The 22,798-nt window shown below is 47.2% G+C and overlaps 1 protein-coding gene across 4 annotated transcripts in view; it reads right to left on the bottom strand.

Moving 5' to 3' along the window:
• ERI3 (ERI1 exoribonuclease family member 3) overlaps positions 1–22,798 on the bottom strand; it is a 131,104-nt gene that overhangs the window by 54,440 nt on the left and 53,866 nt on the right. Inside the window, exon 7 of one of the 4 annotated variants that reach the window (XR_010744218.1) lies at positions 9,234–9,549. The exons of the other annotated variants lie outside the window; for them this stretch is intronic. The gene's annotated coding sequence lies outside the window, so the exon portion shown is untranslated. The remainder of the gene's footprint in view (positions 1–9,233; positions 9,550–22,798) is intronic. 4 annotated transcript variants of the gene reach the window in all.

Below are 22,798 nucleotides of genomic sequence, written 5' to 3'. Positions count from 1 at the left end.
CAAGGGCACAGGAGTCTGGCACTGGGGTTGTCGTGCACAGCATGCAGGTAAGACTAGATTCTTTCCCAGTCACAGACTAAAGGAGAAGCAAGTATTTTGGAGCTAGGAAGAGACACTTGTACATCCCATCTTGCACAGCATTGCTCCCTTCTCTTCTGCCTCTCCTGCACTGCCACTTTTCCTCCAACAACCTCTTCTCTGTGAAGGTGTCATCCTGAGGCAGACAAGCACTTCTGGTGCCCCACTGCAGAGGGAAGGACAGTGTCTTGAAAAGGAAGGATGATCCTACCAACACATCCTTACCAGGCTGCTGGGAGACTGACACCATTTTCTTTCTCTCCTGGCACCAGCTTGAGATGTGATTGAGAAAACCCCACCTCGCAGAGCCACTGCAAGGCTTGAAGTCACTCTGATTTTTTCAGCAAAACACATCTGTCAGCATAAAACTGAAAACTGGTGAGAGCCCTTTGGAGGGACAGTGGTCCTCTGGCTCACCACCTCCACTCAAGCTCTTGCCTGCATGGCTGGATCAAACTGGGGCTAGGGTCCAAAGCACTGACTGACATTCCTTGTGTGGAATGGAGTCACTCAGTTTTGTGTGAGCAGGCTGCTCCCCACAGCTCCAAGCTGTATTTTAGTCCTTGCAGGATGAGGGCAAAGGCAGCAGGGAGCAGTGGGCGGCAGCTGGCACAGAGTGCCGGAGTGTGGGGAGTCCTGTGCCGCACTGTCCCTGGCTGTGACAGAGCTTTCTTCCAGTTGCAGCCTGGTCAATCTGGCACTTTCCACATCACAAGCTGATCTGAAGAGAGCCTCATTACCTGCCTTAAAGTTCCAGCTAAGCACTTATCTCTTAAAGACAGGATTTAAGAAATATTTGACTGATCATTTCTCTCCTCATTTAGTTTGGCTGCTCTGAACCAATTCAACCTGTGAAGTTGAAACAGTGAGAACAGGAGGAAAAGTGTGGGCAGGCAGTCACACCAAACACTGCACAACACGTCCCAGCTCCCCTGCCAACTCTTCCCAAAGAGTCACATCCTGGCTCAGCCTGATTGACACAACCTTCTTCTGTGCCAGGAGTGGCCATGGAGCATTTCCCAACACTAAAGTGGAGACATCTCTTCCTCCCCACCCACAACAGGACAGGCATTTTGGTGGATCATTAAAACCCTGGTATCCAGACTGTACCTTTATGTATGCTTGGAAATGCCAAGTGCATCAATCCCAGACCTGGGAGAAAAGGATGAAGAGAGGGATGAGCCAGGACTGACAGCACCACCATCCTCACATCTTCAAGTGACCCAGGACAGGATAGTCCTGTGTTCCTAATCTCCCTGTATGCCTTCCTGCTATCCCACTGCCCCCACAGCCATGCCACACAGCAGCAAAGGTGTCACATACCCAGCAATGCCCTGTTTTCTCCCCACTGGGGCAAGAGCCTGCAGAGGGGCTGGGGGGAAGTTCACAGGGAGGTGAAGGGGCTCTCAGCACCAAATAGGAGTTGCAACAGCAAAGAAAGAGCCCTGCTAGTCATTTAGGGGCAATCATGCCAAGGGCAGGCAAGACAGATGGACGGACACCTTGCTGGCCAAGGCAGTGCAGTTGGACTTTCTCTCCTTCCCTCATTTCTCTTTTTTTTTTTTTTTTCCTTTTAATTTTGTCTTGGAAGCCACGATCCTTTAAAGATGTGCACGTCTCATTAGCTCTACCTTGACAATCATTACTGTTCCTGCCAAGGCAGGAGCAGAGCTCAGCCCGAGCGAGGGGGAGTGCATTACCTTGTAGTTAAAGGGACAATGACAACTCTGGGCTGCCTGGTGGTCTGACTCTCCCTTGGAAACAGGATTGCTCCTGCACACTGTTGTTCCTCCTCTACTGAGCAATAACCCCCTGCTTAATTCAGGCAAGGTGCAAACCTTGCAGTAATGGGGTGTCCTGCAACCACCACCAGGCACTTGCTGCTGCCCTGGATGGGGACTTGTAGGGCCAAGTCTATGCCCACAGCCTCTAGGGCAAAGGGCACTGAAGAACCCAAACCTTCTCAACACATTGCACATGGCCTCCACACAACCACATCTCACTTCAGCAAATGCACAACACTACCACATCTCACTTCGGCAAATGCATGCTCTCGGGTGGGACCACAGGACCCAAGCCCAGCCATGACCAAGCAGTGAGCCCAAAATGTCCCACAGAGGCCATACTAGAGGGAGGATTAAGTACTCCCATGTAGGACCTTGGGACAAGGGCACAGTCCCCACATATGAATTCCTGGTGGTGTAACTTCAGTGAGCTCTGTCCTTGCTTCAAAGTGCAACATATCCCACACCTATGAGTTTGTCCCAAGCTGTTCTGGCTCTGCAGGGTGCAATGTGGGCCACCACATACCCAAAGGTGGGGATGAAGAAGGGTTCAAGTGGGTGAGTATGCAGTGATGGGTGATACCAGGAAGGAACCTTACTCACTGTAGGGTGGTGCTGTCCAGAGAGTCCTGTTTTGGCCCATAGCTGGGGGCTGTTACTCTCCATGGCTGTTCCCAGAGCTTACTTTGCCCCACCCCAAGGTTGATAGCAGGGAGCCTGGCTCATGTTATGCAAGGGAAGAACCCCTCACTCGAGATTTCATGGCAAAGATCACAAAGCAACTTTTGATGAAATAGCCCCTGCTTTCTTCCAGCTCCACAAGGGCTTTGAAGCCTGGTGCAGTCCCCAGGAAGCAAACACAGCAGGGTGCAGCCTTATGGAGATGATCCTGCTTCTTTGTGCCTTGCAGGATGGGAGCTCTGCTGCAGCCACACTAACTCCTCACTGCTCTCCGCAAAGCCACCAGGAGACATTAACACATGGCCACGGCTCCGAGCCACACTCCAAGGAAGGATCCTACCTCCACACAAGGCTGTCCAAGAACTTGACAGGACTCTGTTTGAAAAAGATGTTGAAAGAAATGATCTCTTTAAGTGCAATGGGAGATATTTGTCTCTGATTTACCCTTGGCTTTTTGCTCTGGTTCAGGTAGGAGCGGTGTGGGATGGCTGGCAGATCTGAGAGCATGGCACGCCCCAGCGGGCAAAGCGAGCAGTGCGGAGGAAGGCGCGAGTCAGTTTGGAGTGCTCCCCATTTATCAAACTCACGCAGCCCGCCAGCAGAGCGAGTCTTTCCATCATTACAGCTCTCAAAATCCGATTCATACCACTAATCCTGCCTTCATTCTCCCAGATTAATAACATCTCTTTCAACCTTCACAGTGTGATAAATAGACAAAGAGAGAACAAAAGGAGAAACAGAAGTGAGAGAAAGAGCCAGAGCAACTCCACATAATAAAGAGAACCAAGAAAGGGGAAAGGAAAAAAAAGGGAAAAGAAAAGGGAAAGAAAGGAGCCGGCACACTTGACTCTGCCATTTACTTTAGCAGATTCTCCCCAAGAGCACCCTGCCATCCTTAAAGAATGTAAAACATTGCTCAAAGGAAAGGCTCGTTAGCAACCCTGAGCAACCCAGGTTTGCTGGAAATCTTTTCACTTCCAACCTCTGCTCAGGTCAGCACTGAAAATGAGTTTGTTGGTTTCTTATTCTGCTCCTCCCCAGACTCCCACGGAGGCAAAGCCTCCAGCACAGGCTTATTCTCTCCTTTATTTAAGGCACCAGCTTTTTGGAGGGGAACAGGAGGCCATGGATGGTGTCTGTTCCAGGGGTGTCCCAGCAGCTCAGCAAGCCCAACACAGGCTGGCAGAGCAGCAACTGGCTGACACAACAAAGGCTGTTCCAGAAACCAGGGTGATGCATGGAGCTTGGGATGGGGATGAAGACCAAAACCATGATGACAGCAGAGCAGACATACAGTATCACACCATCAGTCTGGCTGGAGGGCCAGAGGAAAGGAGATGCCTGCATGAACAGAACAGAACTGCAGCGGGGATATCACACGCCCCAGCTACTCAGGCTACATTTCTCTGTCCCCTGCCTTTTCCCCTGGGAGGGAGCTCCTACCCCTGCCTGTCTTGCACAGCTCAAACCCTCATTTAGGCCACTGGAGTCACGCTGATGATTGTGGAGCTGCAGTCCCCCGTATGCTCATGCCTGCTCCAAGCAAAGGAATGGCACTCACAGGTACCCCCTATCCCCAGCACTCCTCTACTCTTTGTTCAGAATCATCTGAGCCCTGGGAAATGATCCTACAGCCCAGAACCCCAGAAAGCCAACCCCACTGGCCCTGAGGCACATGGACATTTAGCTATTTCCCACCCACAGCCTTCACCAGAGCTGTGCTGTTCAGCTTTTTCACTCTGCCACGCTGTATTGAACACTCCATAGACTCTCCAAGTTATTTTAATTATTAAATGTTTATTGGCACATTTTTCCCATACTGCTTCCACATTTGCCTGATTTTCTTTCCAGTGAGTGACTTCCCTTGGTTCAGTCCTTCCACAGGATGCACACCTGCAAAACATTTCCTCTGCCTTCCCCATAAGGAGCATCCATCCCCCTTGCAGCCCATCCCTGTGGACTTCTGGCAGGTGCTTTGCATACTGAACACCACCATGCCAAGCCCAGATGAACAGCTCAGGCAGAGCTCTGGATTTCTGGCCAGGACGGTGCTCTATTATGGCACTCTCAGCCCCCGTGCAGAGGCTGGGCTGTGTTGGTTTTTTTCCTCTCTTCTTTTATACTGTTCCATATTACTCCAGGCTTTGAAGTACAGAGGAAAGCAACACTCAATGTGCCTTTTTTTTTTTTTTTTTTCTCCTTAAACCTACCTTTATCATAGCAAATCTTTTCCTTCTCTGCTGTGTCGCTGGAGATAGATATCAAGCAAAAAAAAATGTCTCCCCTTCTAACAATGGGTTTCCCTTCCCTTCTGAACTTCAAATAGAAAACTCTTATCTACAGCCACAGTTGACCAGAAGAAGAAAAGAAATGAAAACAGACATATGAACTGAACCCGGGCTCTCTTTCTATTCACTTGGAAAAGCTGTGCTGGGTTCTTTACACAAAGATGCTCTGAACATGTTTATAGCAAGTATTTACTCACTTCACTAGCTATCCACCAACCATAGAAACCCACCTTTCCTCAAGAACAATTCTCCTCTGCTCCATGTACCCTTTTCAATGTTTCCCTTGCCTAGAAAACTCCATGCACCTGGGCCATCCAGTACAACAACGCCTACACCTACAGCTGGGGACAGCAAGAGCTCTTCAAACTCAGCTAAGAGAAACTGCAGTGATGCCTCTGGCACACAGAAAGTATCACTTCTGTATAGTGCAAGTTCTTTAAATGACAGGATAAATCACAGGTCAGACCTTGCTGGCTGTACTTGCACAGGCTGAGACCAGGCTGCTTCAGCCACCCATGACCTACCCACATATCCCCGCTGTGCAGCACCTGGGTGCCACTGCTGGTGCCAGCCAGTTTCTCTGTGTGTTTTAACACTTGCCTTTGAACAATCTTCTTGCCTGTGAAGGAGCTGCTCCAAGGAAAAGCACACAACCACAGAACTTCTTTTCCTTCCCCACTTTGGACCCTGGGTACAGACCTCTCCTGTCTGGCTTTCCTCCCCTTCCGTGGCTTGATCTCTAGAGAGGCACTGCAAGACACCCTGGCTCTCTGCCCAGTTAACAGAAGTTAAAATGTGAGCACTGTGTGCACAGATAGCATTTCTCCCACTTCACAGTGCCAGGACCAATGCACATAACATGAAATACAAGGAGGGAGGCACTACTGCCTTCCCCACTTCCCATTGTGTCCTGCTGGGCTACATGTGCTTCTTGAACCCCTCCTGCTTTCAGCCTTGACAACCTTGTCACAGGCCTTGGGGAACCTGGCCTTACAGCCCTGGAGCACCTCCTGGCTACAGTCAAAGAGCTTTTATTTCTTCTTACCCTCTCAAACCCACACAGAGTTCAGTCACAAATTCATTCACAGGAGACTGCTGGACAGACAAACTGTCTTCCTCACCACACATGGCATCATGGGCTCTGCCACCAGACATGAACACAGCTACTACTACATGTTGTCCCCCAGCCTGCCAGGGGAACCAGAGTCAAAGAGACTCGTTGCTTGAACTGGAGTCAAATTCCCAAATCAGTGGGGGCAGAGGACTAGGAAACTTTCCAGATAATTCTCCATTAGAAAGAAGAACTTTCCTTAATCAAAACCCAGATCTCATTCTCACCCGGGGAATTTGGAGCTCCTGGCCAAAGAGAGGATGAAATCCCACCTGACATATGGGGGCAGAAATCCTCCACAGTCACACCTGGAGACAATGTCCAAGTCCAAGCTCTAATTCGTTTGGACTGGAGACAGTTTTGGTAACTCCACCTGGCTCAAAGCAGCCCTAGCCAGGAGAGCCCATCCTGCGGCCCCAGCTACCCAGCCTACTCTACTGCAGTACCCCACAGAGCTTCCCAGGCAGCAGCATTATTCCCTTCATGTTAAACTCTGTAAGAGTCCCCAGGGCTCTCCCGCGGGGCAGTCCTGGTGTTGCAGAAGGCTCCTCCCTGTGGAGCTACAATGGGAAGATCCATCAGACAAAGCACCTTCTCTTCAAGCTGCCTGATGACAGATGTTCAGCCAACGGAGCAGTGGGATTGGCAGAGCACCGCAGAAGCGCTTTATAATTCCTGCTCCTCTCCTCCTTCCTCAGCGTCTCCTGGGAGAGACGCGATGATGAACGGTGACATAACTGACTGTTCCCAATCAAGGTAATGTAAGTAATGACAGCTGACGTGATTCCTGGAACGTGCAGGCGCTACTGGCCCACGTGCCTTGCCTACCACAGGCAGCATCACCAGAGCTTGTGGAAGGAGAGGAGACCAGAGCATAAAGTCCCAAGACAAGAGGCTGTCTCCGAACCAACTGCATATAACTCATTACACCATTACATCAGTCTGCAAACAAAGCAGGAGCTGAGGGGAGGTGGATAGCATCTATGTCATGGATCAAGCCCCTCCTGGCCTGTATACAATGCCTGCCCCACACCTGGACACCACACCAGGATGACACCTGAGACTGTAGCACTCTTAGTCCTTAGGAGGCGGTGTGTGGGGGTCTTGCTTGGTCCCTCAAGGTTTAACAAGGCTTTTATTGCTCCAGCCCTGCCCCTTTTCCCCCCACTATCCGTGACTATCTGCAAACAGGAACGTTACATCAATACCCTGGACCTCACCTCCCCATGCAGCTGCTGCGCAGGCAGAAATATGTCATCTGAACTCAAAGCAAGGGGGTGCAGCAGCCAGAGATTGCACACACGAGTGTTCAGACTCACAGAGGGAAAGAAAATACTGTGCAATCTCATACTCACAGTCCTCTTTCAGAGCCTTGAAATTAGTAGGCAAATTTAACATGCAGAGAAACGACCGATTAATAACCCAGCATTGACTTAAGAAGACCGTGAATAATACATAGTGCTTGTACATGGAAGGGGAAGAAGTCAAGTCCTTCTGCCTGTCAAGTGTATCTGCCTCCCAAGCACTGACACCTGATGAGAAACCTCCCTGCCAGCCACACACAGTTTTCCAAGCAGTTCTTCAGAAATGGCTTTTTTTAAGATGAATGGCAAGACATTGCACCAAGTTAGGCTGGCACTTGGACAGGTCCAAATATGGTGTTATTTTAAATGTAATTAGTACTGCCTGTTAATAAAGTCCCCTTTGTACCTGCCAAGCAGAGGACGCCACTGGGCATTTGGAGCCTTAACCATGAGGCTGCCCAAACCTCTCCTTTACCCTGTCTGCACTGCAGTTCTCCCAGCAGCTCAGCCACGTCAAGAAAAAGTCAGATCCAAATAGACAAAAGACTGGCAGAAGCTCAGCTGTAGGTGCTGGACTCACCACAACATAATGACAACAGATGAAGCTATGAATTAACCATTCCCTTCCGCAGCATGATTCCAGGTTCTGTTGTTTAATGCTAGTTTTGGTGTGAGACACTTGAGCAGTGGCATCAGTATCCCTGTGTGGTGCTGTCTACTTTCCTATATAATGATGTCTGGAGAAAAATTTGCTCCCTTTTGAGAATATTCCAAACCAGATCTAGCAGAAAAATTGTGTTTACCTTGGCAACAGCCATTTTTGTGTAGGGGCTACATACAAAATGCCCTTTCTGAGAGGGGTGAAATGCTGTAGAGCATGACGGATTTGTGTAGGTAGAATCAGTGAAATACTGTGTATCTCAAGTGTTTAATTTTTGAGATGGGGAGAAAAACTGAACAGCAGCTCAGGCAGAAGCACCCAGCAACTGGTCTTTCTGACTCTTGTGGCTGAGTGACCCTCCTGTGCAGCCAGCTCATGAGGCTGCTGCATGGATTTAGTGCCTGCAAAGCAATTTGAAAGTGAAAAGCCTCACAAACAAGCCTGGTGGCTGAAGTCCAGAGGCAGGAGAGATGAGACCTAATTTCTGGTTCAATCTCTGATATGGATTCACAGGAAAATCATCTAATCCCCCATGCCTCAGTATCCCCACAATAACATCTGTTGACTGGTATGAGCCTAAATTCATCCATGTCTTTAAGGAGCTTTAATATCTACTACCTGAAGACCAAAGGACCATCACTAGGCAAAACATGAGCTGTGTACAGCACGAGGTCAGAAGGCATTTTAAAAAGAAGCCACCCAGTGCAAAATACAATGGAAAAAAAGTGAGCATGAAACAAGATTTGCCTTCTTCAGATGTAAATGAGTGCCAGCTAGCAGCAGTGCTCCAACGACACCCATTTTAGCACCAAAAAGAGTTTCTACAAAGGGACCCAAGAAAAAAATGTGATAAACAGGCACAGTTCTCAGAGTTTCATTTCCAGAGCAATAAGCACAGAAACTGAGCCCAAAGAAAAGATCTGTATTAGAATCCAAATCCAATAATTCTGATAATAAAGGAAAGACATCTGAACTGGTGCAGAACTATTTCCAGAGAGAAAAGTTTGTCTCCCCATCCCTTTAACATCCTACAGTGGCTCAATGGAAAAATACTTAAGAAGTTGCAAGTTTGGTCATAATGTGTAAAAAGCCCCTGAAATGCGACATCATTTACTCTTCTGTGGTATTGCTCAGCAGAGCTAATAAATCTTGCATGAGCAGAGCTGATTCTAATTTTCTAATATGAAAAGGCATTTGGATTGAGAGAGAGGGGAAGATAAAAGTGATTGAATCTCCAATAGCCCAGCGTCAGTGACAAGAAACATCCTGCTATGGACCCCAAGGAAGAATGGCTCCCCCTCCTCCCTGAACCACAGGCACACTCACCTGCTTGCACATCCAATTCTCCCTGCTTTCTGCTCGCCACGTCTCAGTCTCCCCTATTGACAGGACGTGGTTTTAAACACAGTTACACAAGTTATCATTTCTGCCTTTTGATCAATCTGAATTTTCAGGACAATTACCCTCTTAATCAATGATTGCTATCAGCAGCCCCTTGGATTCTTCACCAAGGCAATCGTGCCGCCGGGGCAGACAGCGTGTGCATATGCAATGAAGCTGCGGGGAGGCACAAGTCCATCTTCCCCTGACGTAGTCGTCGGCTGAAAGGGTGGAGAACTGTGAAGGCCACTTCAAGGAACACCTGATGTAAAAAATAAGTGGAGGGAATTAAAAGGGACATTGTGCGAGGTATTCGTGGCACAGCTGGGCTGGGGGGGATCAGGGACCTGCTGAACATAACATCGAGTTGAAAAATAAGCCAACTAACCCAAGAGATTTAACATCCACCGAAACCATATATTTAAGAGCTATCTATAACCAGCACTAACCATTCCTAATGAGGCTAATAAAGTCAGTCTCCAATTAGAGACTGAAACACTAGAAGTAGGAAAGGCAGAGAGGCAGCTTTAAAAAACCTCTGAAGATGTAGGATTTGGGGATTTTTTTTTTTTTTCATCAGAAATTACTTAATACCACCAAAATGCCCCTAGGATTTACACACACAAAGCAAGCCCCCCGCTGCTGTTCCCTGGCAGGGTATGTGTTTCAGTAATTGATGTTTGCACAGAACCTCAGCTCTTGGAGGATGTGGCTCCTTTGAGGCATCTCTTTGCACCACAGAAACATGGCCTCAGATATTTAGACACCACAGGAAACTTCAAAGCAGCCAAAACCCAATTTTAGGGCTGTGGGCTGGCAGGGGGATGATGCTTGGTTGGTATTCCTGCTCTTGCAGGAGCAGCACCAGGCTGGTTGGCAGGTTCATGACACTTGGCTTGTGTTTCCAGATGAGGCAGGGCAAAGGAGCACGTGGCTCCCACCTGCACATCTCTCTGGGCTGCTCCCTGACAACCTTAAGTTCTTCCCCATGGCATTGGACTCCCTAACACAGCATTCTGCCCAAAAAATACCTCAGCCAGACCCAGGCACCATTGTGTCTTCCTGAGTAGGTCAGCAGGTAGAGAGGCTGCATCTTTTCCCAGGCTTGGAAAGCATCCTGCACCTCTCATGCGCTGTGTCGGCAAGAGGGAGCTTTGAGACCTGGATGGCAGGAGGAAAATGCTGCTGGAAAGGAGTCGAGCTGCTGCAGAGGAAGGCATTGTGGTGGCTTCACCATTTTGACCACTGGATCAGGCTGGCAGAGAGCAAAAGAGGCAGCGCCAGGTGAGGCTCATGGGCCAGCTGCCTTTGCAGGCTGCTGGCTGAAGGAGCTCTCTGAAAGGGACAGTATTTCACTAGCTATTTTGCATGGAGAATTGCCGATCAAAGATATCCCCACTGTGTACTCCAGAGCAATAAAAATAAAAAAAACCCACAAGAAGAATTCTTTAGGCGGGTAATGGGCATTTTATTCCTTTTTATGACACTAAACATAGGCAGCTGGCATAATTACACCACAATAAAGGCATAATGTGCACCTAGCAGAACAAACTCATACTTTTGATAATTAGGCAGAGCAAACACAGTCTGGTATTCAGTCACATGGCTTTACTGTCTCCTGGATCTGTCAGAGCCCCTATCCCCACAGCATATCAGCCCCATTCTTACAGCTGGATTTAGCTGGGCCCCATAGGGAAGGCTGAGCAAGAAATGTGTCTCGAGAACTCTCCAGCACCAGGAGGAATGACCCTGCACCTCCACTGCTTAGAGCAGACAGTCCATGTGCAGCTCCTGAGAGGTAGCTGGAAACTGCATGTGGCAGAGCTACAGAGGATCAGTCACCTCCTGATCAGCACAGACTGTCCCCACAGGGGAAGGAACGGTGCAGCAGAACCAGCTCCATACAGGCAAAACATACCTGGTACAATGGCAAAGAGAGACCCAAAACACAGGAGAGACTCAGCTATTACTGTTTTGGCAGCTCTGCCAAGATGAGCTCCAGTATCTGGAAGAGCTAAGCAGACGTGTGGGGCCACCCTTCTACTGCAGTGGCAAATACAGTTGGTGCCAAAAGGCAAGAACAGAATAACATGTCCCAGGGAGGCTGAAAGACCCTCACCTACAGAAATAAAGGCCCAATTTGGACTGCTGGAAGCTAGCAATTAGCTCTTTGAAAGTTTTGTGCTACCCGGAGTCCTGGTAGACCTGCCTCCTCCAAAACACACTGTCAGACAAGAAGCGCACTCCTTTGGCAGCTGCAGCGTCCACACAGGACAGCTCTTCCCTGAGTGAGGTGCATGGCCAAGGCAGAGATCCCAAATGATCTCTCAAATATTAACAGCATCAGTCAGGGCCAGGCTGACAGAGGTTACCACACTGGGAGAACACAAAGAACAGACTTTCCTGAAATTGGCACAAAACCATACACTAGATATCTACAGTTTGTTTAAAAACACATCTGCAGGATGCATGCAGGAGGAGCACTGGCTGAACAGTACACTGAGGTTTCATCTCCACATGACTAAAACCGTTGGGGATATCAACCAATGCTTGGAGGAGAGGCAATAGCTCAATTACACTCTATCCTGCATGGCTTAATGTAAGTAATTTGCTTTAAGGTATTTTGAGGGCAGTATTGAAAAGCTGGTGTCCTGGCTCAAAGAAAGGTGAGGTGGATGGAGCTGATCCATCAGCCATGAGTGAGACGTACATTTTCAGCTGTGGATAGGATATCCAGGAAAACATCAAACAACATGATTAAGAGCTTTGGCAACACAACATTGGACATGGGGAAGGAACAGTGCATGTTTGTCAGTAAATAAAAGCATCTTGCCCTACTACACCTACTGACACCCAGAAAGGACTGCTGAGAGCTTGATGGTACTGAGTGAGCTTGGAAATGGCCATTTGCTCAGGAGCTTTGATGCCCTATAAGGATGGCAGCAACACTCATGTCAGAGCACCCAAGGAGAAGATGGTCCTGGTCTGTAGAAGACAGTGCCCAGGTAACTGGGAAAGCCAGTCACTGTGGGAAAGACCCTGGCTGGGCTCATGCTTCAGAGTGATGAGAGCTGCTCTCCCCAGCAGGCCACAAAATAAGTGAAGTTTATGTCCAGACAAGGATAAAAGATGGGCTGTTTTCTAAACAAAAGCAGATTGTATCTGTAGACTTTTCAGCCAGTTCTTAGAAAAGCCACTTTGATAGATTCAATCCTTGGGCTGCAGGCAGAGTTCAAGCCTGGAAACCTGCAAAGTGGAAAGAGCAAAAGCCAGGATGAAGTCAGAAGTGCTATGCCAGCATGGGGGAAGGGTGACAGGAGAGACTTTTAATCCTAACTCTGAAATCAACTTGCTTAGTAGCCTTAGGGTTCTGAGTGATTTAATTAATTAATTTAATGAGTGTGAAATACTGCAAGTTATTAATATACAAATCCCACTACTGTATCTCCCATCTCACTGCTCACCATCTCTGGCTGCTTTATACTGAGCCCATGAGAAGCCAAAGCCAAGCCCTGGTATGCTTCTGTGCAATGGGGCAGTAGCTGCACACCCACACTTTCCCATCCAAGATACCAGAAGCAAAGTCCCAACCCTTTCAGTAGGACAGTGCATCACACATGGAACATGTCATTAGGAAAAAAAAAAAAAAAAAAAAAAAAAAAAAAAAAAAGAAAAAAAAGAAGTTCTGTTCTTCCCACTTACAGGTAAGCCAATGGCTATTATAAACCAGCCTGTTGTTGCTGGTGGTGAAGGCAAGCAGTCACTTTCCCTTTTGTAGCTATGCTGGCCTGGTAGGACAATGAAGACCAAATCAGTTAGTGTTTTAATCCCCAAGGCTAGAGAATCTGATAGCCCATCATGCCTTCCTGGAGAACTGTAAAAGCCTACTTTCATGCTCCTACGTGGAGCTCCTGTCTTTCAAATAAATGCTGAGAAAACCAGCTCCTTTTCCAGGCACCAGGCCACTGTGTAGCCTAGTAAAGCTGTGTAGTCAAGTAAAGCTCCAGATGAAGGGCTGGGATTCAGGAATGCTCTGTCTGTTGCCTTTCCCATGGGACTCTAGGAAAGGCCATTTTTCACACATTTGTGCCTTCAACTCCCAGCTCCTCCTGGCCTGGAATGCAGCACACATTGCAGGATTATTGTAAAACATGCCCTGCCTCTAATCTCTTCTCCTCCAGCCTTGCTCTGGTATTGACTGCATGGAGCTGTGTCAGGCCTGGGCTTGGCTTCTGTCTCACAATACCAGGGCACAAAGAAGGTTCCAGTCCCTCTGGCAGACCTCAGTACTTGAGTAACAAAGAAATGCAAGATCTTCCACAGCTTCACATAAACAGGCAGGTGAGACTGGAGGGCCCAGCTTCTGCCAACAGCACCAGTGCCCTGTAGGCACAGCCACAGTCCTGTGTGCAGGTGAAATGCCAGGCCTGTGCCAGACTGACATCCAGCTCACAAAGGCATAATTCTGACCATTCTTGTGGTTCCCCTGGCTTGCTCCTGGCCTGCTGTGCTAAGGGCACCAAGTCTGAATGCAAGCTCTTTCTAAAACTTTTGTCTTTGGCACCTACAGCACACACTCCCATAAAAAGGCAGGACCAGGAGTGTGAGCACAGCTCCTTCCTCAACTTGGAAGCAGCAACCAGACCCGTGGAACAAAGGTCTGAGCAGTATGTTTAACCTTAGCAGCAGCACACACATAGCCAGATGGAAACCAGGAGGCTCCTCGGTGCAGGGGACAGATGTTCAAATTCCCCAGCACAGTGAATGCAGGCACAGTGAGGAGCAGCCGAGCAATATGGCACTCAGCAGGAAGAGCAGCACGCAAGGTCTGAGCAGCTGCCTTTTGCCTGCAGCTAAAACTGTGTGCATACAAAGAATCACAAATGCCAACCTGCCTCCAACCACTTGCATAAACAAGGATGCTTTCAGTAAAGTGACCACTGCAGTGTGCTCAGCAAACCACTGCTCAGAATTTCACCTAAAAGGCAAACCTTTTTCCCAGGTTAAATAAAGCTCAAAGGCAACAAACTCTCCTTTCTGCTTTGTCCAGTAGCTGGCAGGCTACATGGCACCAAGGAACATAATTGTGCTCCTCAGTTTCTCTTGAATCAGTACCTTCTGACCTTACCTGAGAGCCCTCTGTATCACATTGTGGCTACAGGAGCCCCTGGTTCTTACTTGAAGCCAAAGGCACTACCAAATAATAAAGTCTGCCTTGAGATTTTCCCAGTTCAAACATCTGTGATTTGGGGAGACAGCATCAGGAGAGGAGTGGAGACCGTACATGGCACCTAAGGGAAATACACCTTCTTTCCCTGCTCACATACTCTTGAGTTGCAATGATGTGTCCCAAGGAATGCAGACAGCCTGTGTCCCAATGCAAGGGCAAAGGAAGTAGTATCACAGCACACAGGGCAAGCAGGAGGGGAGAAATGGTGACTTACTGTCTGCTTCAAGGCAGGACCAGCTCTACTCAAACCATCCCCACCATGTTATTCTGAACTCAAAAGAGCTAGAGGTCCCATATTCCTGTTCTTATCCTGCTTACTGATCTTCTTGCAGCAGGTAAGTAAGGATGTGATTGAGAGCCATACATGACAACCAGTCAGAAACTGAGCACATTCATTCCTCAAAAATGATTTCTGCTTAGTCTTCTCTAGGTTGAACATCCCAGATCGCAGAACCAATTAGGTTGGAAAAGACCTCTGAAATCATGGAGTCTAACTTATGACCTAACACCATCTTGTCAACCAGACCATGGCACTGAGTGCCATGGCCAGTCTTTCCTCAAACACCTCCAGGGACGGTGACCCCATCACATCCTTGGGCAGCCCATTCCAATATCTAATCACCCTTTCTGTGAAAAAATTCTTCCTAATGTCCAACTTAAACTTCCCTTGGTGCAGCTGGAGCTTTGTCCTCTAAATCCCTCAGTCTTCCTCTGGAGGTCATGCCTTCCATTTCTCTGACCCTTCTGTTCCTCTCTGGGTTTTTCCACCTGTGCCAGGTCCTCCCTGAATGCCATATATGAAACTCATTTGTTATAAATGCTAAGACCAGGCTGCAAAACACCCTGCCTAGGAAAAGAGGTGAACCTTAATAATCACCTAACACATTTTAGTATGTATTAGCAAAAGAGAATGTAGGAGAACCTCTGATGGTGAAGAAGTTAACCTGTGCGTGAGATGCCATGAGAAAACATGCAGCATAGCTACGAGAAGGACAGAAGGATGGAAGGAATTTTCAGGAAGAGCCTATTGTTAATAGGACCAAAATACTCAGGCATCCCCTTTACCCTGGAGTAACTCTAAGTGGCTTCCATAAAACTTACATTAACCCTCAGAGGATCACATCTTTCCTGTCTCTCTGAACAATTTGTACAGACACAAGTTCCACAGAAAATTGCTCCCGTGTTTTGATGATGTAATTTACAAAAAAACCCCAAAACCAAAACCAAGGGAGAGGGAAACATAAAATATTTGATTTAGGCAAAAATGGATTCTCTTAATTTCTGCCCTCCTGAGATGGCATGTATGTTATCGTTCAAGTAATCCGAAACCAGTGAAGCCTCCAGGCTGCATCTAGAGCCCCTCTCAGCTGTAGCAAGACCAGCTCCTGAGACTGCAAGGAAAGGAAATGAAATGTGAGGCTGGGATCATTAAGTTAAAACTATAAGCTTGTGCCACTGAGCCAAAGCCTGTTATATTGACATGGGTTTGTGTCACCCAGCAGCTGACATCATTCTCCATCTCTGCCTGCTCAGTTCCCCTCCTCCCAAGACAGCTGGCAGCATGGTCATCCACAATGTTCTGCAAAGTCTAGCTACAGAAATCTCCCAACACCTTGCCCAAAAGGTTAAGTTATAGGACTGAGCTACTGCAGAGTGGAGAGTATCCTGCTGAGTACTCCATCACACTTGGAAGCTGCTGGCAAAGCACAAAGTACTTGTAGAGGAGTAAATAGCAAAACCCTCAAGTTCCCTTCCCTGGTACAGAGAGCCCAGAGGGAGGTGCTGTTTCTTAAAGCCTCCAATGTTTAAAAGTCACTGAATTTGTACCTCTGCTGTCACAGAAGATACTACTCTGTGTCTCCAGTCACCAACTTAGGCAACCAACTGAGGGAGGGAGACAGCCTTGCCTGGCAATGAGTTCCAGGCTGAGAATGTTGGGCAGAGCCCTGAACAACAACTACTGTCCATGTAGCCCACACACCGTGCCTGTACTTTCTTTGTTTTATGTGAAAGTGGATGTCAAAATCAACCCTGATGATTACTCTGTATTATGTGAGCCCTCTGCCTTAGCATGTATTGCAAACCCACTACAACAACAACCCCTTGGTCCATCTGGTACAACTTGTAGGGAAACTGAGACATCAACCCATGCTTCTTCTAATGAATCCAAGAAGACAAAAGGGACAAGACTGCCAAGAACTTCCAGAATCTCCTGCCTATTGGTTTTTCTTGGAAGTACATTTTCACTCAGCACTCCTTATTAAGTAAGAAAGGAAGGACAGGTTGTTCTGCAAAAGGACAGAAAGGGCTGCTCCTTTAAGGCCTCTCCTGGATGCCCTTTCCCGTTGAGATGACTCTCCTCAACTCCCTCCTGATCTCCCTCCCTTTGATTTAAGAGTTCCTCTCCTGGCCCTGACAGTAAGGTATTTCTGTCCCACAGATTATAACTCACTCTGGGCTATTATTCAACTCCCAAGCCCTGGCCTTGCTGCATTTAGTCCAAACATAATATCCTTCATGCATATATTATCTGTCTCCCTATTATCTGGAATCATTTCGGAATTAAATTTCAGTCCCGCAATATTGGCTTGAAGAGCGGCTCGCTTTATGGGCTAGTCAAAGGTTAGAATACCAATCAAAATAACACTGCCGATGCAGAGAGACATTTTAATATTCCAAAACCCGGTAATTGTAAAAGGACATAATATTTTTTCCCTGATTACCCCAAAGGCAACACATGTTAACAAGGCGAGGGAGAGAGTGAAAGAAATTTCAGAGTTCAGACAGCTGCACGACAGATTTAAAGGAGAAGTCATGGATGGCTGCTGTGCTCCAGCCCTGGAGCAGGAGGGCTCCTCTGCCTGTGCCAGAGATGCCACATTCCCTGGGATGCTTCCTCCTCCATTCCCAGCCCTGTGTTGATCGTGCTGTCTGTGCTCCCCATGCCAGGAGCCCTCGAGAGTGCTCTCCCTGCGAGGGAACAGAGCAGCCAGAGCTGTGCGAGACGGACAAGCAAAGATCACCACGATGGAAGAAACAGCCACGATTGGCTGGCCTGACCTGCACAGGCAACAGAACTGCCCCAAATTCCTGTCTAAATGAACCACAACTGATGTTTTTAGGAAAAAAGCCTTCCCTCCTGAGCTGGATAATCCACCACAGCCCTCGGTAAGTTGTTCCAATGGTTAATTACCCCACACTGTAAATATCTGCACCTGAATTACCTTGCTCTGGCTTCCAGGAACTGGAACTGCTTATGCTTTTGTCTGCTTCTGTGAAGGAACTTCTTGTCAAATCTTGGCTCTCCCTTTAGATACTTGGCAACTACAGCCCTTACCCTGGTCTGGTACCCTAAATGGCTCCCAGGGTTGTTACTGCATGGCGAGTGCTCCTCTGGTCTTGTAGCTCTCATCCAGTCTTCAAATTTCCAGAATTCTTTCTGATGCAGATGGGATCCAACATCCCATACTGGTCAAATCAGACCCAAAGAAAGAAATGATCCAGCCCCTCTGCTCCTTCTCACCATTGCCTGTTTATAAATCCAACAGCAGCTGCCTTCTGGATGCAGTATCTGTGTATGTTATCGAAAATGATTTTTATGTTTTCTTTCAGGGCATTGACAAAAGTGTTAAATACAAGAGGTCTGAGAAATAGATCCCTGTGGGACCCCACCAGGAAGACATGCACTCCATGATGATTATCCATTTACAATTAAATGCTAGGAGCTGTCAGTTTGCTCTTTCTTAATCAATGCAATGTGTGCCATGTTGATTTTGTATCACTCTTGTTTCTTAATCAAAATGTCATAAGGTACCAAGTCAAATGCCTTTCAGAAGTATATTACATTGACATGGTTACCTTTATCAACCAAACATGTATTCTCATAAAAAAAATATCAAGTTAGTTTGAAAAAGATCTAGTTTCCATAAATCCACATTGATTGGCATTATATTACCCTCTTTTCATTCTTTATTAATCAACTATGATATCTGGCTTTTCATTACTTTGCCCAGAATTAATGTCAAGATGATAGGGCTATAATTACTTCATCGGTCATCCCATTTGCCCTTCTAAATTACTGGTACAACATTAGCTTTCTTCCAGTACTCTAGAACTTCCCCCATGCTCAAAGACTTATTAATAGTCCAGGGCATCTCAGCCAGCTCTTTAAAACTCCTGTAAACCAGCTGTGCAAAATGCCAACCAATACGCCACTTGACTTTATCAGAAATTTGTGTTGTAACAGCAAACCTCTTGTTCAGCAATATGGCAACCTCTGCCTTTCTGTAAATACAGAGCAAAGTATTTACTAAACACAGTCATTTTGCTGTTATAAGCAATTCCTTCCATTTCCTTCCAACTATGAATCGGTGCCTTCCACAGATATTTTCTTTTCCTCATCTCTGTGAAAGAGATGCCCTTACTTCCCCAGCCCCACAGTCACACCTACCCTTGTGTTTCCTTTCAAAACCTCTCCCATTTCTGCCCTCTGAGACTTTCCAAAGCCAAGAGCTTCACTGATGGGGTGAGGAACCAAGCCCAAACCCAGGTCCCACTGAAGGAAGGTTTGACAGAGTTTCAGAACAGGCACCCATACTGCAAACCAGCAAAGCCCGGAGCCCAGTTCTTTGCAGTTAGGAGGCAACATTTATTCATGTGCTTGATGCTGTGGTCTGTGAAGCACTTTGCCTGAGGAGTCCTCCTCTGGCATTTCTAACCTTACCAGGCATTTTATATTCCCTGCAGCCAGTAACTCAATAAACAGGAAATTGATAACAATCACTCTAAGTCCTCAAAAAGTTAGACCTCACAAAAGCAACTTCCAAATATATGGGTTAACACATAAACCATTTCTCACCCATTTCAACGATCTTCAGCCAAACCACTCAAGACACTTCAGCATCAGTTGCCTGAGAAGTACTCAGAGCCCCTCCTCCCACCCCAAAGGCAGAAGGAATTGTTAATTCAGAGGAGAGACAAAAAGCTGTTAGCAAATCTTTGTTTGTTTAAGATGTGTTTATTTCTAGTAGCCAAATATTAACAAAAACATCCTATTACAAGCTTCCTCTGACAGATTTCACACTGCCAGTAGGTGACCTTAAAACATTTGTGAATGTGTATTAACGGTTTGCTTCCAAACAGGAATATCTACAGATCAATAAACGTTGACCCTGGAAAAGGCCACAGCACCCCAGCATGGTCACGTTGTGCTCCCCAAGGCTCTGTCAACCCTGTTTCATCATGCCCAGAGAAGGAAAGTTGTAGTGCTTCACATGCATCATTCAACTCTTGCCTTTCATAAAAACTCCCCTGAATTTCAGGAGGATGTCAAACTGAGACCAGTTTTCTGTCACTCCTAAAGCAGCCACTATTACTGTATCTAAAGACATGCTGCACCCTCTGACCAGAAATCAAGGATGGTCAAAGATGTCAGGATAGCTGTGTGGAGAAAAGGACAGCTCTGTGATGGGTATGAAGATTGTCTTCTTCTAAAAATATATATATATAATTTGAGAAATAAGGACAGTATGTATCCTTAGTGGATCCATAAAACACTCCTCTTATCTTTTAACTGCAAAACATCCAGAGAATAAATGAAGATCAGGATAGTGTACACATGTTAAGAATAACTTCCACAAGCCAGTTGTAGAGTCACAGAGTCCATAAGTGCCTTTGTGCCAGCCCTCCAACAAGTTTTGCTGTGCTGGAAAAGACAATTGAGCAAGAATATGACTGATGTCTCAAATCAAGAGTAATACCACTAAGAAGAACTAGAAACATGTGTTCTTTCACACAATGCGAGACTGAGGTCCAAGAAAATGATCTGACAATAGGTTTAAAAGTAACAAAGGGACCTGCATCTTCACACAATGTATGAGTAAACAGAGTATAATTGATGCATTACTAAAGAGCAAAAGTCATTGCTTGCAGGATGCTGTAGAAACTGAAGGCATGAGCAGATTCAAAAAAGGGTGTTCAAGTTCCTGGTAGACAGGCATGGTAAAACAGTGGGTGCTAGATACAGTGGTCCAGGGCCAGCTCTCAGTTCTTGAGGAGACAATTGCTGGGAATCAGAGAAAGCTGACTCAAGCCATGCTCTCCCCTGTTACACCTGTCAGCATCGGCTACTGGTCTCTGGCATAAAGACTATCTGGGTTACATATTTGGTCTGGCTATTTTGATACCCTCATCATTTTTCTAACATTCTTCTTGCACAAGCTCATTGTAAAAATATCTATCTTCATCTCTCTTCTTCCACCTCCTCCCTCCCTCCTTTAAACTGCTCTGCCTTCAGTGATAAGCTCCAAGCTCAGCGGTGCTGACAACTCCTACTGCCTGCTGGGTTTCCAGTTCTCAGGCTCTTGGACACCCTGGGATTGCAGGCATTGTGTCCTCAGCCTAACACAGCATTGGTTCCACCCCAGGGGTGAGAATTCATCACGGGACCAACCATGCTGCTAACTCTAGTGAAACCGGAAAACAAACCACAGAGGCCCCTGAAAGAGCAGAGGGAACACAAATTAGAGCTGATCCTTGTGTTAGAAAAAGCAGCAATGGATTTACCCAGGCTACCTGAGGATACTCCCAGAGCAGCATCTTGGTTGGAGCTTGCTAACTGCAGCAGCTTTCCTTTTTGCATAAATCTTGACCCATGGCCTCCTGCTTTCTGCACACATTTCTCCACTGGCACCCCTCTCTCCTGACATGAAGAACTCTCTGTTATTTCCACACTGAGCATCCAGCTCCAGTGATGTAGCTCAGGTTCTGCACCTCAGTCCTAACCCATGGGGCCTCTGCAGATCAACGTGACAGGTACCTAAGGAGAACTGGCAGATGGGATGGTGGCTCTCTATTGCGATGGTTTAGGGGGATATCTGAAATGTTGCAGCATTCAAAGAAAGCTTCCTCTGCTTTCTGCTCCCCTCCCACAAGGCTGAGCTAATCGAAGTGAAGAACATGATAAACTCTCTGCCCCGAGTCAGCTCTACACTGACAGTTCACTAGAGATACAAGATCACTCAGTGACATTAAAAATGTCAGCAAACACCGATCAGGCCTGACGGAAGGGATGCATTAGCAGGCTGGGGGGGGCACAGGGCAAGGTAAAACTTCAGCAAACAAGGTCAAGGCAGCTTTCCCCTCCCACCCTATCTCCTCCACAGAAGTGATTTTTTACATATCCCAAGACTCTGTGGCCACCACTGCAGCAGTCAGATGTGGAGCTCACCACCATCTGAACGGCCAGATCAATCCAACAAGGTTTGCCTGAGGCAAAGCATGTGTGACAGCTACTGGGGGCAATTCCTGTCTCAAGCTTGCCTGAGAGGCAGGTCTTGGAAACTGTGAAAGCTGCCTGCAGGCACAAAGTTCTCACCTCAGCTGCTCGTGAAGCACAGCAGTGAAAAGGAAGTTTATTGGCAAATGAACTCTGAGAAAGACTCTCACCACTGTAGGAAGATCTGCCGAGCTCTGGAGCATCCCATGTGCTGGCAGAGGGAGTTCAGACAAGGATTGTTTTTTAAAATGATACAAAACAGAGACAAAGAGAACCTGAAGCTGTGTGTGCATCAGCAGAGGAATCTGGAATGTATTTTGTTTCTACTGCTGTACACATAGGTACACAAACTTGCCTGTGTGTAATCCTACTTCAGCACAGCCTGGTAGCTGCAGCAGGAACTCCCTAATTCAGAAATATTCTCTTGTTATCACTGCTCATAAGCAAAGACTCAAAGATACAGCAGGTGCAGGTGGGGCCATCCTTCAGTAAATTGCTCTCTGTTATATGTGCCTGTTTTCTTGAGATCTGAAACATTCAAGTGTCTGCATTATCCATGACCTAGAAATCATCATTTCACTCTGCAAGCTCCATCCACCGTCCAACACCTTCACTTACTTCATGGATCAGGTCAGAGGCAGACTCAGCCTAGGAGCCATTTCTAAGTCAGGAATGTGCCAGAGGGAGGAGAAAAAGGGCCACCTGAGCTATGCGGGAAGAATGGGGGGGTTAGTTACCTGTCCATTCTTATCTGTCTCACACTGGGAGCTCATTCAATAGAGACTGAGTCTCCACTGGGTCCATCTGCTTGGACAGAATTCGTTATCTAGGCTGGAAGTTCTCTCTTGTGAAAACACACAGGAGGCAGTTGCCCCACAAGCACCTGAAGGCGGTGCATGACATAGAAAGGTCACTGCCCCAGGGTAGGAGCAAGTCCCAGGAGAGGCAGCTCTTAGCCACAAGACAGGAGAGGTCCCTGCTCTCCTCTGCAACATGGGTCACTTC

The sequence above is a fragment of the Sylvia atricapilla genome, chromosome 9 (genome assembly GCF_009819655.1).
Source record: "Sylvia atricapilla isolate bSylAtr1 chromosome 9, bSylAtr1.pri, whole genome shotgun sequence".
In the NCBI taxonomy this organism is placed as follows: Eukaryota; Metazoa; Chordata; class Aves; order Passeriformes; family Sylviidae; genus Sylvia; species Sylvia atricapilla.
This window is presented reverse-complemented; position numbering and strand designations above follow the sequence as displayed.